This window comes from Heloderma suspectum, chromosome 10 (genome assembly GCF_057233095.1).
Source record: "Heloderma suspectum isolate Gila_16-S chromosome 10, 16-S_ref, whole genome shotgun sequence".
Lineage (NCBI taxonomy): Eukaryota > Metazoa > Chordata > Lepidosauria > Squamata > Helodermatidae > Heloderma > Heloderma suspectum.
The window spans coordinates 24,928,717-24,943,179 of record NC_139467.1 but is presented as its reverse complement, the minus strand read 5'-3'; the positions used below and the strand labels follow the sequence as shown (position 1 = coordinate 24,943,179).

The window sequence follows — 14,463 nt, the reverse complement described above, 5'->3', positions numbered from 1 at the left end:
GCCTCTCCCCCTGCCTCACAACCTTTCCTTGAAGGCGCCAAAAGGAAATCCTGAACGAAAAGCTATTCAAATCAGGACGGCTAGCACCCAATTGCCGTACTCGCACCATCATTTTCCTGGCCTCCCAGCAGACTTGGTGGTCCCCTCTTTTTCCTGGGCCCCCTCTTAAAAAGAGCAAATGGCCGACACCATTTTGACAGGCACACCCGGATTTTCACGGTGCTCATCTTCGCGTCGTCTGCAGTGAGCTGTTTTCCTTCTGTATTTCAGAATCTCAAGTCAACTGCATACCCTATTGCTATTGGGGGGGAGGGGAGAATCTCAAGTCAATGCAGTAAATCTTTTGAGCTGACAACTCTCGCCAACTCTCAGCCCTTATTCAATACAAGAAACCATAAAGCAAAGATATCCAATTGTTCAAACAGCTTCCAACTAAGCGAACAAGAGCAGACAAGGGAATGAACACGGGAACAGGATTCTAAAGGATGGACTGTGAGGGTGCCAAACAGCAGGGTCCGATTTAGTTGTGCCAATGTGTTTCTCATACCGAGACCTGATCAACACAATCAATATAGTTCGCAATACTAGCAATATCCCCCAATTGAATTTCTCAAGGCCTGAGTTGCGCTCTGGAAGGTTGCTTCCTACGAAGATATTCCTTTATGGTTTACATCATCCATACCCTCGTCATTTTCAAGCAGCATGCTTTGTTGGTTTTTTTACGCAAGTTTAAGAGACAGAGGACATAAGCCACCCTGAAAATAAGCCACAGTGAGATGGTTGTTCACTCACAACCCATGTTACTCCCGATAAACCATCAGGCGCTCAGCAGGTTGCCATGGCTGGCTTGTTTCCCCCTTTAGTCTTCCTGCCCACTCCCAACACATATCCCATGGGCCTTTGTGGTACAACCTCAGCAGCCTACTCTGCTACTCTGCTAATGACCACAAACGTGCTCATTAGCAGAGTAGATGTGATTTTGTAGTTTTTTCCCACCTTCGGGGAGATTTGCATATATTTAATTTTTTCCCACCTTCAGAAGATTTGTACACATTTAACTGTTTTTAACTTTTGCCAAGATTTGCACACATTTGCTAAAGTGCAGTAATTACTGCAAATTTGCATAAATTTCCCCAAAAGTTAAGAAGTTTTGTGCGAATTTCCCCAAAGGTGAATTTTTAAAAAAAATATGCACAAATCTCCTCAAAGGTGGAGAAAAGATATCACTGTCTAGGCAGGCTAAAATGTATTGGAGCAGGGGCAGATGCCGAAGGAGGATGGAGATGGAAGGTGGAACTAGTGAGATCGAAAGGAGCAACTAGGTTTTTCACCGCTCTTGCCAGGTGGCTCTGTAGACATTTCCAACAAGCCATGCAGAACCCACGCTGCCAAGTTCAAACAGCACATCAAACCACTCTGAAACAAGCCACCCTGGACAACCCAAAGACAAGCCATGGGTTGTCAGGATGGCTCATGTGTGGTTAACAAATCATGCTGAAGAAACCGTGCTGGGTTCGGACATCACAACAAGCCACCCTGAAACAAAAAAGGCTGACAACCCACCATAGGTTCATGCGAAGCAGGTCAGAATCTTTCCTGTGGTCATATTGAAATTGTGGAAAGCCCTCCCCAGGGAGATCCATCAGGGAGCTTCTGCCCTTCTGGTATTTATGTAAGCACGTAAGATCCATCCCTTCCAGCCAGCTTTTCAGAGTCAAACTACATGTTACTTTTAAAAGGTAGTGTGCAGCTACTTTGGTACTTTTTTTACTCAAAAGGGTGGAGCCAGATCTGGATTGGGACTACAGCACACCGAAAGGGAAGCTTTGGCATCACAGGGAGCTTCTTAACTATCCCTAACTGCCACAATGGAGGAGGGTGGGTGGGATGTTGTGAGAGATGCAGCTGTGGAGGGAAGGGTTGAGCGCTGCAGTCCTGATTTAGATCAGGGCAGGGGGAGGCAAGGCCCGCTAACTTTTTGAGTAAGACAAGGGCACAGACATAGCAGCACGCTACATGTTAAAAGCAACGTGCAGTTTGACCCTCAGTTTTGATGGTTGCTATGGTGGATCTTTTCATTTATGCATTGATGCCGCTATTCAATCCATTATGTTTGTTTTATTTATGTTTTACCAATGAGGTGACTGATTTCTGTTAGCTGCTTTGAACGCAGATAGAAGAGGGGTATATATTTATCAGCATAAATGATGTGTACATGGGATCTTATAGGTAAGAGCCTATCTATCTATCTATCTATCTATCTATCTATCTATCTATCTATTACATTTCTATACCTCGACTTCAGCAAAGCTTTCGACAAAGTACCCCATGATATCCTGATGAGCAAACTAGCTCAAAGTGGGCTAGATGAAACAACGATCCGGTGGATCCACAGTTGGCTACAGAATCGGACTCAAAGAGTGCTTATCAATGGGACCTTCTCAAGCTGGGGAGAGGTAACGAGTGGGGTACCACAGGGCTCAGTCCTGGGCCCAGTGCTCTTCAACATTTTTATGAATGACTTGGAGGAGGAGGTGCAGGGAATGCTGATCAAATTTGCAGATGACACAAAATTGGGAGGGATAGCTAATACTTTGGAAGACAGAAACAAAATTCAAAGAGATCTGGATAGACTGGAGCACTGGGCAGAAAACAACAGAATGGCATTTAATAGGGACAAATGCCAAGTTCTGCACCTAGGAAAAAGAAACCAAATGCACAGTTACAAGATGGGGGATACGTGGCTCAACCACACTACGAGCGAGAAGGATCTTGCAATTGTTGTCGATCACAAGCTGAATATGAGCCAACAATGTGATGTGGCTGCAAAAAAGGCAAATGCTATTTTGGGCTGCATTCATAGAAGCATCGCTTCCAAATCCCGGGAAGTACTAGTTCCCCTCTACTCAGCACTGGTTAGGCCTCATCTGGAGTACTGTGTCCAGTTCTGGGCACCACACTTTAAGAAGGATGCAGACAAACTGGAGAGGGTTCAGAGGAGGGCAACAAAGATGATCAGGGGACTGGAAACAAAGCCCTATGAAGAGAGACTGAAAGAACTGGGCATGTTTAGCCTTGAGAAGAGAAGACTGAGGGGAGATATGATAGCACTCTTCAAGTACTTGAAAGGTTGTCACAGAGAAGAAGGCCAGGATCTCTTCTTGATCATCCCAGAGTGCAGGACACGGAATAATGGGCTCAAGTTACAGGAAGCCAGATTCTGGCTGAACATCAGGAAAAACTTCCTGAGTGTCAGAGCAATACGACAATGGAACCAATTACCTGGGGAGGTGGTGGGCTCTCCCACACTGTAGGCCTTCAAGACGAGGCTGGACAGCCATTTGTTGGGGATGCTCTGACTTGGATTCCTGCATTGAGCAGGGGGTTGGACTCGATGGCCTTGTAGGCCCCTTCCAACCCTACTATTCTATGATTCTATTCTATGATTCTGTACCACTCAGTAGCCACAGTTCTCTCTGGGCCGTTCACAACAGTTAAAACCATCAAATGCAGCAACATGAAAACAACACACAGTACAAAATATTCAAAGTGTAAAACTACAGTATAGAAACAAAGTTAAAGGTAAAAGTAAAAACCAGCAGCAATGTCAAAATCTAAAAAGGTTTGGGGTCCAGGTCTCTGCCTTTGCCAGTGAGGTCACACAACAAGACATAATGGTATCTGCAAAACTGGGACTATTATTTCTTTATATGGATTGTAATACACAAATAAGACATGAAGAGCGCCTGACTTTTTTCTGGACAGCAGCAAAGTTGGTCATAGCTGCTAACTGGAAGTCCTCAAATGAATTTTCTCTTATCATATGGAAACAGAACATTTGGGACCTTGCACTAATGGAGAAACTCACTGAATATCTTCAGGTACAAAGAGGCCAAGCAGAAACTGACATTTTATGGAATATGGTGCCCATTTATTGAATTCACTAACATTAAGAATACACAACAACCTCCTAAGGTACCAAATCTAGATCCTGCATGATCAGAAAGACCGTAAAGAAACTGACTCACATGATGCGTATTTGGATTTGTTACTGTTCACTGTTAGTTTGAAAAAAAAAGAAAAAGAAAATAAAGATCTAAAAATAGAGTAACCAGTGGTGGCTGGTGCCTCCAGTTCCAGAGGGGCTCTAATTCCATTCAGAGTTTTAGTTAACACCAGCCAAAACTCTTAATGGTGCTATCCAAGGTGCTGAAACTTATCTCCAACATGGGTTCAGCACCTTGGATAGCACCATTAGAGTTCTGGCTGGTGGCAACTAAAGCTCTGATTGGAATCAAAGCCCCTCTGGAACTGAAGGCACCAGCAGCCACCACTAACAGTAACATATTTAAAACAATAAAAACTGAAGCACTCAAATGCCAGGGAGAATTAAAAGGTCTTCACCTAGCACCAAAAAGTCCACAATGTAAGCTCCAGGTAAGCCTCTCTGGGAAGCGTATTCCACAACCGAGCCCAATTTAAAGCGCTGGCTTTGACTTTTAAAGCCTTAAACAGTTTGGGACCAAGTTACTTGAAGGACTGCCTTCACTCATATCAGCCTGCCCATACTCTAAGATCAGAAAGAGAGGCCCTTCTCATTTGCCTACTCATGAAAGCAGTTAGGTGGGTGACCACATGTGAGAGGGCCTTCTATGCAGCAGCCCCATACCTTTGGAACAAGTTGCCATCGGAGGTACGCCACGCTGCTTCACTGCAGGCTTTTAAGAAGGCCTTGAAAATGTATTATTTTACCTTGGCCTTCTCTTTATATGACTGCTGCTGTTACTGTTTTTGCTGTGGCCGTTGGTTTTATTGTCAGCATTTATTGTTGCTTTTATTGCTGTTTTATTGTGTTTATGTTTTTATCGCTTTTAATATTTTAACTGGTTTTACATATTTTATTGCTGTGAGCCATCTTGGGAGGGCTTCTGCCCTGAAAGGCAGCAAAAGAAATTTTTAAAATAAAATAAATCAGGGTGCCACAACAGAAAAGGCCCAGAGATGAAAGTGAGTGCTTCTCATATGCATGCAGTCATGGGCCTGCCCATTCTAGTGACTGCCTGATGTGTTATAACTACAACTCCCATTATCCCCAGCCAGTGCAGCTATTAGAACCAGGCTAGGTACAGCTGTCACATGCAGTGCCTTGAAATGCACAAAGTATTTGTTTTTTTGCTCAAAGGAACGCGAAAACGGAGTCACATGTTCACAAAGGAGATAACCGTAACAAAACACATTTCCAGTTCAGGAAGCCTTAGAAATGCCCCCACCCCCAGTCTGTTTTCATCTTCTCATGAAGCAGAACAGCCTTTTGTGGGAATGTTCCATCTTCACAGCCTTCCCCAGGACGTTTAAGTTATGTACCAGAACATATACACACACAAGGAGACATGAAGCACTACAGCACTTACAATTCTGGCATTTAAAGGGCACAATTCCCTCTATGCTCACAGTTAAACTCACATCATTTTGGCTCTGTGACAAAGCATAACACTCACAGCAATGGAATATCTTGCTTCAACATGGGAATATCAACTTGAAATGTAGGCCTAGTTCTCACAGGACAGAAGAGGAGGTAGCCAACTTGCACCTGGGCTGTACCGCTTATAACAAGCCTGGCATCAACACAGAGTAGCCTTCCTGAACCTGGTGCCCCCCGAGATGTTCTGGCTTTCACTTCCCAACTGCCCCAGCCAACCTAGCCAATGGTCAGGAATGCTAGGAGTTGTAGTCCAAAACATCTGGACAGCACCAGCTTGGGAAAGGTTGCCATACAGCATTCTCGAGAAGGTACTGAGAACCCAATGCCTGGTGGGGGGGCCCACTTACACATGCCCTGGGCCCCCCTTTTGTTTAAGAAAGGTGCTTATTGCGGAGTGGCCACCACTTTAATTTCTCAAAATGCCCCTGACATAGCATCATTCTAGAGTAATGCAGGAAGTTATAATGGTGGACACCCAGCACTGATCAGAGAAGTGCTGTCACTGGGTGGGACCACCCACTGGTATAGGAGGAGGCCCACCAGAGGACATTATGCAGATCAGGACTCACATTTATTTATTAAAATATTTCTGCCCTGCCGCCCCCTTTCTGGCTCTCACAGCAGCTAACCATCATAATAAACGCAGCAAAACAACAAAATAAGTCAGGTAGAATGCTTCCATATGGAAAATAATTTCTTTGCACCTGGAAAGGTAGCATGTCAGGAGAAAGGCCATGTTAGAACCCTTCCCCTTAAGTATCTAGTTTTCTATGTGCAGGGGAAATGTTGTTGTTGTTCATATCAAGGAGTATTCAGTTACAGTCAGGGCCAGAAATATTAGAACAAAGATAACTGTTTTGGCAGTTGGCCTCTGTATACCACCACATTGAAGTTGAAAGGAAACACACCCAGATGGGAGCGAAGTCAGGACTTTCAGCTGTAATTCAAGGGGTGTGACAAAACTGGAGCACTAACCATTCAGGAAGTGCGGCCAGTGGCATACACACACACCCATCATTGGTGGCTCATAAGTAATGGAACGAATGGCTGACAAGCAGCTGCATGGCCAGTTGTGGCCTGTTTCCTGGACACCCCATGACCAATCAAGCAGATAAAAGGCCTGGAGGTGGTTCTGAGTGTTACATCTGCATTTGGTAGCTGTTCACTGGAACTCCTCACATGAGGTCCAAAGAGGTGTCCATGTGAGTGAAGGAGGCCATCATTAGGCTGAGGAAACAAAATAAACCCATCAGAGAGATAGCAAAAACAGTGGGAGTGGCCAACACAACGGTTTGGAACATCCTGAACAAGAAGGCATTAACTGGCAAGCTCAGCAACAGCAAAAGGCCTGGAAGACCACAGAAGACAACTAAAGTGGATGACCACAGAATGCTGCTCATGGAGAAGAGGAACCCTTTCACAACATCTTGCCAGGTCAAGAATGCTCTTGCGGAGGTAGGCATGTCATTGTCAACATCTACAGTCAAGAGACAGCTTCATGAATGTAAATACAGAGGCTTCGCAACAAGGTGCAAACCACTGGTAACGCTCAAGAACTGAAAGGCCAGATTAGCCTTTGCCAGCAAACACCTAAAAAAGCCTGCCCAGTTCTGGAATAAGATTCTTTGGACTGATGAAACCAAGATTAACTTGTACCAGAACAATGGGAAGAGAAAAGTATGGAGAAGGAAAGGAACAGCTCATGATCCAAAGCATACCACATAATCTGTCAAACATGGTGGAGGCTGTGTTATGGCATGGGCATGTATGGCTGCCAATGGAACCGGGTCACTGGTGTTTATTGATGACCTGACTGCTGATAAAAGCAGCAGGATGAATTCTGAAGTGTATAGGGCTATACTTTCTGCTCAGATTCAGCCAAATGCTGCCAAACTGATAGGACGCCGCTTCATATTGCAGATAGATAATGACCCAAAACATTCAGCAAAAGCTACCCAAGAGTTTCTCAAGGCAAAGAAGTGGGATGTTCTTCAATGGCCAATAATCTCAACCCAATAGAGCATGCTTTTCACTTACTGAAGACAAGACTGAAGGCAGAAAGAACCACAAAAAAGCAGCTGCAGTAAAGGCCTGGTAAAGCATCTCGAGGGAGGAAACTCAGCACTGGGTCATGTCCATGGGTTCCAGGCTTCAGGCAGTCATTGACTGCAAAGGATTTTCATCCAGGTATTAAAGGTGATCCTTAAGTTTGAAATTATGTTGGTTTGTTCCATCACTTATGAGCCATCAATGATGGGTGTGTGTGTATGCCACTGGCTGTACTTCCTGAATGGTTAGTGCCCCACTTTTGTCAAACCCCTTGAATTACAGCTGAAAGTCCTGACTTTGCTCCCATCTGGGTGTGTTTCCTTTCAACTTCAATGTGGTGGTGTACAGAGGCCAACTGCCAAAACAGTTATCCTTGTTCCAATATTTCTGGCCCTGACTGTATGTATGTCTCTGAATGAAGATGGTAGAGCCTCCAGATCATGGGTGGACAAACAGTAGATTGGGATCTACTGGTACATCTCTGGATAATTTGCAGTAATCAGCAAGGAGTTTGACTCCCATCTGTCAGACAATCATTTTCCAAGATGCATTCTATGAATGAAAGAGGTGACAGAAGGCTGGTAACTATCCAAGGCTGGAAAACATATTACAGGTTCTGATGCATCAGGCTCAATGTTTTATGGAAGAGTATCACAATTTAAGGTGAGGCTGCAGGAACAGGGTGAAAAAAGTCATGGTATTCAGCCAGGTGGGATTTTTCTGGCACCATTAAAATCAAATTTTAAGGGATGGCATGACCCAGAGGTTCACTTACCCATCTTTGGGAGCAGGGCTATAGCCCTGCACCATCAGCATCAACAGCTACTGAACCAGGCCAGGCCCCTTTTGCTCAGATGGCTTCACTGGCCAGAGGCAGAGCTAGCCACCCAGATGGAGCTGCAGCTCTAAGGCTCAAGGTGGCGATTGCTCATCACTGAAGCACCACCTGGGCCTGCTTGCGTGACTCTCCAGCCTCAGCTTCACAGGGAACTATTTGGGGTGCTACCTGCTTTGCTTGGATTACCCCTTTCTGAAAACTGAACTTGGACTTCTTGATTTCACCTTGCTCCCTTTGCTGGAATTTGAATGTGTGCCTAACAATACGCCCCCCCCCCCCACACACACACACACACACTTGGTCTGACTGAGGCCACTGCCCAGGACAGAACATGGTGGTGCTGAAGTCATAAGATTACTCAGTCAAACTTTTTTTATATCAAGTCATAAGCTAAATATAAAACCTGAAAGCATTTCTACTGTATTTGCAGGCATGCCATACTGCAAAGAGCAAGTAGCAGTTGCAACACCAGCAGCAACCTCCTTTCTGGACACAGATCAAGGTGCTGATATTGACTTACAAAGGCTTAGAAGGCTTAGAACCTCAGGGACCGCCTCCACCCACAAGAACCTGCCCATGCATTAAGATTTGCCTCTCTCTGGGTTCCAATACAACCATCAGAGATGAGGCAGGCAGCGACCAGATATTTAGGTGCCACCACAGAGAAGGCCGGGCTATAACTACGGGACCTCAGTGGAAGAACTCCCCTCACCCCATGCGCCACATGTGCGAGCAACATTTGCATAATTACCATGATGCAGCGGGAGCTGCCTTGTCACCCGAACGTGGCACATGGTGGAGGTGGCTTCTTACCCATACAATGGGTAAGAAGCCACTCCTCCTGCACTAGGTTCGGACAACACGGCACCCCAGGCCGCATCACAGGTAACTGTGCAAATGGCAGTCATGCGCGAGGGTGGGGAAAGAAGCCACAATGGCTTCTTTTACCAACATGATCATCCAAACCCTGTCAGTATGACAACGTATATTCCTCTGACAAGTTTGCCCGCTGCCAATTAAAAGCATTTTTCTTAAAAGAAAAAACACACCTGCAAACCTTTGGGAATCTGTTCTTAGCTTGAATATTACCTGATCAAGCTGCTGCTTATTGTGTTCTTCTGAATTTTTGAATGTTTTGCTGTTTTATATTCTCATGTTGAAAGCCGCTCTGGGTACCTGGTGTTAAACGGGTGGAGAAACAAATGCTTAAATGCTTAAATAAAATAAATACCCACCACGCTTAAGGGGTTGATCTTACAATGTGCTCTCTCTTGTGCTTTTTGGCTCAGCTCGCTTGCTTCCTGGCCAGACTTTCATCAGGAGCGGCCTGTTCTCAACACCGTCCAAAGTCGGCTTCTGTAGCCCCATCGCTTCCCAGGCTGCGATGCCCCCTGCACTGAAGACACTGTCCCCACCAACAGCCCCCATGGCCAGCCTTGTCCCTTCAACAGCCACCGCTTTCCCCTCCCCAGCAAAGAAGTGCCACCACCTTCCATATGAGATGCCATTTGTCAGCTCCAAACATGATTTCCATGGCAACCATGCAAATGTGGAAGCATTCTATAATCATTAGGGAGAAGGGCTGAGCAGTATAAACAGTGACTGCAGTAGATTACATGCCTATTACGAACAGTCGCGGCTCCTGAGCACTGGTAATTATACCTAATTGCGCCTTTAATTGTGTAATTGAAAACTCACATATAGAAGAATTCAGACTGCCTTTCTTCCCCTACCCAGCCATCTATAGGGAAAAGCAACTAAAGCCAACCTCTTGACCTACTGGCCTACAGCTGTCCACTGTCATGCTGCGGCTGCAACATGTTTCCACAAACACTGCGCGCAAAAGGCCGTCTTTTGCCAGCCTAGCTGTTCAGTAGACTTTAGAAACAAGGGCAGATGCAATCCTTTCTGCTGCCGAATCCAGAACACAATTCACACTTCCCTGAAAAACTGGGTGACGAGCTGGAGAGTTACCCAAATGATGTGTGGTATGCGTGCACATACACACACACACGAAGAGACCAAGGGGAGCGAGGTATACAGACCGCCAGAAGGAGCCATAAACCATTGCCAAGTTCAAAGTGGCAAGGGAAGGGACGAAGGGTAGTCCTCCTACTTCACGGCAAATGTGAAGTAGGCAAACTCCCCTAGAGAGCTGCGGCTGTTGAGCGGTATAGAAATGTAATAAATAAATACATAAAGTACCTGTGACTGAAATAAATATTCTTCCCCCATTTATCCCCTGCCTCCGCATCTCTCCACTTCCTCGTCAAAACATTAAGACTGTAACCCTCTTGGGGCAGGGACCTGCCCCCTTGAACATGTACGTTCTACTTCTATTCAGATTTCTGTTTAGCCATCACGCATACTCCGGTGGCCCTGAGTTAATCACAGTCCCTCAGCCTAGCTTCTTCCAGTGGGTTGTACTGCGAATAAAAGTTGATGATGGAAGCGGTGGTGGGAATAAATCACCATTCTTGGTTATATTATTTTTTTAATCATGAAATTTTATTTTATTTCAAAATAAAGGCAACAAAAAGAGCATACATAATAAATCAAAATCACTGAAGAAACAAAGGAGTTCACTCATTATAAATCTTAGTCTGTAACTGATATGCTTATGGAACATCTATAGTAAAACAGTGTAAGTAGGAGCTTGATACATACTAAAAGTAAAAAATACAAGTTTTGCAATATATAAAAGGAGCGTGTGCAAGTGTATGTCATTTTGTGCGTATGTGTGTATTAATCAGAAAAAAATATAGGCAACTGTACTTGGTTGGAATTTGATCAAAAGTCTGAAGAGTTTCAAGGTAGGAAACTATGGTGCCATAATATCATTCTTCAAGTTAGAATTCCTTGCTTGCTGCACTTGCTGAGTAAGCTTATACATATACATATAATACACAAGACACATAGAATATGGTTATATTCTATATTAATACAACCATTTCCCTAAATTCTATCTAGGCCATGCAGTTATCTCATAGTCTTACTGGACTCAGACTTTCAGCCTTTCTAGTGCTCATCTACCCAGAGACCAGCACTAAACTAGAACAGGATATTTTGTTTGTAATACTGGAAACGTAAAATCAAGAGTTTTAAAATTACCAAGTGTGCAACCACATCCTACTGAAATTGATAGCAAACCCCTATTCAGATTCCATGGGCTAGCTACCAAAAATGTACTCAAAATACACAGCTTTTTAACAATGTAGCCTTTAGCCCTTGCTGTGAAGCTCATCACTTCACATTTAGAAGTTATCCTTCTTCTACTAACCCTACTGGATAAACCCTCCACTCAAGAAACCTGAGCCTCCAAATTCGTATATCTGGGCAAATGCTTCCTCAGTCATACACCTGAGTCATTAAAAAAAAATCCTCTATGTAAATACAAATTAAGGAACAGGGAGACTAGAAAGAGACTTGTGGCACTAATAAAAGACTTAACACATTAATTATTATGCCATAAGCTTTCATAAACTAGCAGTCACTTCATCGGATATACACATACACACACTGTTAGGGGTGGGGTAGATGGGCAGAGCGTAAGCAGCTAGGTTAGAGGGAAATGAAATTCAAAGAGTACATACCGGCAATTACTTTAAAACTGAAGTGTATGTAAAATCGTGGCAGTAACCATTCACAAAGACAAACATCCTGGCATTGGGAAGCTAATTAATAAGTACAGTGGGATGAAAACACAATTATCTTGATTAAAAAAAAAAATCAGCTTTGCCCAACACAAACCATGATACCACTCCCCCAAGTCCAAGCAAGCCTTGACCAAATCTAAGTATACAGCTAAACAAATCAGTCAACCTTTCCAAGTACTGCTCACAGTTCTTTGGAGCTACAGGCAAGTATGTATGCTTCTGGGGTGATCCCCACCCCCACCCTGCTAAGAACATCGCCTATCCTTGGTTAGGGATGGGCAAACATGAGATGTTCAAGCTCACTGAGGTTCTCCGAATTCCTCCTGGAAGATCAGTTTGCCTCATTTGCATTTCCAAACACAGGTATCTAATTGCATGTTACCCCCCAAGACTAAAGTATGAAAATGCAGATACTTTCGAATACACGTGCAAAGTTCAGGAAATTGCAAAGATTTCCCAAGAATTGTTTTCCTGCTCACGTTTGGAATTGTGAATGGGAGACCTTCACATGATTTGCCAACAGAAATGAAATTCTTCAACATCCCTACTCTTGGTAAGCTACAGTTAGTCTCAAAGATACAGATCGTGGACATCAGAAGTCAACTGTCAGGATTGATTCTGAGCGCAGGGAGATAGTTAGCAGCTCAGATTCAGAAGAGGAGCAGCCAGAACTGGGGGAGGCATTTTCTCAAGCCAGTTCAGATATGGGTAGGCATGCTTCTCAGGTTACCAACTCCCAGATGGCCGGGCATGAAGCTTCCTCCTTACCCCCCTCTGTGAGAAGCAATGAGCAGGAGGAGGAGGGGCTTGAGGACTGTGACCTCAGAGACGAGAAACAGAGACACAGAGCTAAGAGGGAAACATCAGGGGCAGAGTGCGGACAGTCGAACTGGTTGGCGATACGTGAGAGGCTATGCAGGAAGCATCGCATGAAGGGTGGGACCTCCCTCCCTAAGTGAGCCTAGCCAGATAGCCTCCCTTTCAAACTGCGGGCAACTTTCAGTGATCCCATTCAAATCCCCTGGAGGCCTTCCTTTGCAGCCAGAGTCTTAAAGGATTTGCATCTGTAATGAAGCTGCGAACAATGAATTAAAGGCATGAGACAAGCCTCTGTTTGTGTGTGTGTGTGTGTGTGAGAGAGAGAGAGAATGCTGAAGGAAAGAGGGGCCCAGGGGGTTTTGTGACAGCAGCATGGTGGGGCACCTGCTGACTGCTCTGGGGCCTAGAAGGCCCATTGCTGATTCCACCACTGAGCCAGAGCACTTGGCCATTGATGGTCATCAGTCCCAGGGTCATTGTGGGCCCTGGCTGTGTCAAAAGTGAAAGCCTGGGTGCCACACACCTCAAGACTGCCTTTGTGCACAGGGAGCCCAACGTTCCTCAGCCTGCACCCAACAAGAGAAAGCAGGATCAACTACACAGCCAGACATGGGCAGCACTTCTTGCTCTTCAGAAAGGGAAGGAGTCAAAGAATAAAGAGCAGTAGTTGGAGCAAGGGGCAGGGCCAAAGAGCAGGAGCAAAGGGGCCACACTAAACCCCGTTGCCCAAGAGCCCATGAAAACATGGGAGCAGCCCTGCTCCCCAGCAGTGATCTGAAGTCTTAAGAACCAGACATCCTTCCAGCTAAGCAAACCACCACAGCAAGGTGATAATTGCTCCTTAGATAATTCTAAGGCTTCACCTTTCAAGCACCTACTCAGCTGAGACGGATGATAAACAGCAACATCATGGTTGCCATCAGGAATGAATCTGAGGGTGTGGAGATGTCTGGCAGCTCAGATTCAGAATGGGAACAGCCCGAACAGGGGGAGGCACCCTCCCTAGCGAGCTCAGATATGGCAAGACTTTCTTCCCAAGACCTTGACACATAGGTGGGTCAGCCTGAATGCCCCCCCCCACTTTCCTCCACCATGAGAACCCAGGTTTCAGAGGAGAGCGAGGGGCATGACTTGGGGGATGCTAGGATCCGTTGCAGAGCGAAGTGGGAAAAGTTAGGGGCAGGGCTCAGATGCTCTGCCAGGTTGGCCACTCGCGAAAACTTACATAGCAGGGAGTCACCCTAAGGGAAGGGCATCCCTGCGAAGCTAGTCTTGCCGAGAAGTTCTTGCCCAGACTTCTGGCAACTTCTCTAACGTCCACTTCAGCTCCTCTATTGATATTCGTAGATGTGTGGATTAGCTGTTTCATTGCAGTCTGGGAGTTTCCTAAAATCTGCATTTGTAAAGAAGCTAGTCATTTACTAATAAAGTAGTGAGCCTGATGCCTTATTTCCTGGAGTGTGTTGACTGTGAAGGGGGAGGACGAAAGAACGTGACACTATCATCAATAATGGTTCACTATCATCAATAATCCCCTTCATGGATCACTGCCTTGTTGTGGCGAAGGGGCTTGCGTAACTCAGTGAAGCTATAAGCTATGCCGTGCAGGGCCACCCAAG

The 14,463-nt window shown here is 45.3% G+C and overlaps 1 protein-coding gene across 3 annotated transcripts in view; it reads right to left on the bottom strand.

The window, feature by feature from the left end:
- NKAIN1 (sodium/potassium transporting ATPase interacting 1) overlaps positions 1–14,463 on the bottom strand; it is a 99,875-nt gene that overhangs the window by 65,914 nt on the left and 19,498 nt on the right. Inside the window, exon 2 of one of the 3 annotated variants that reach the window (XM_084814398.1) lies at positions 9,459–9,545. The exons of the other annotated variants lie outside the window; for them this stretch is intronic. The gene's annotated coding sequence lies outside the window, so the exon portion shown is untranslated. The remainder of the gene's footprint in view (positions 1–9,458; positions 9,546–14,463) is intronic. 3 annotated transcript variants of the gene reach the window in all.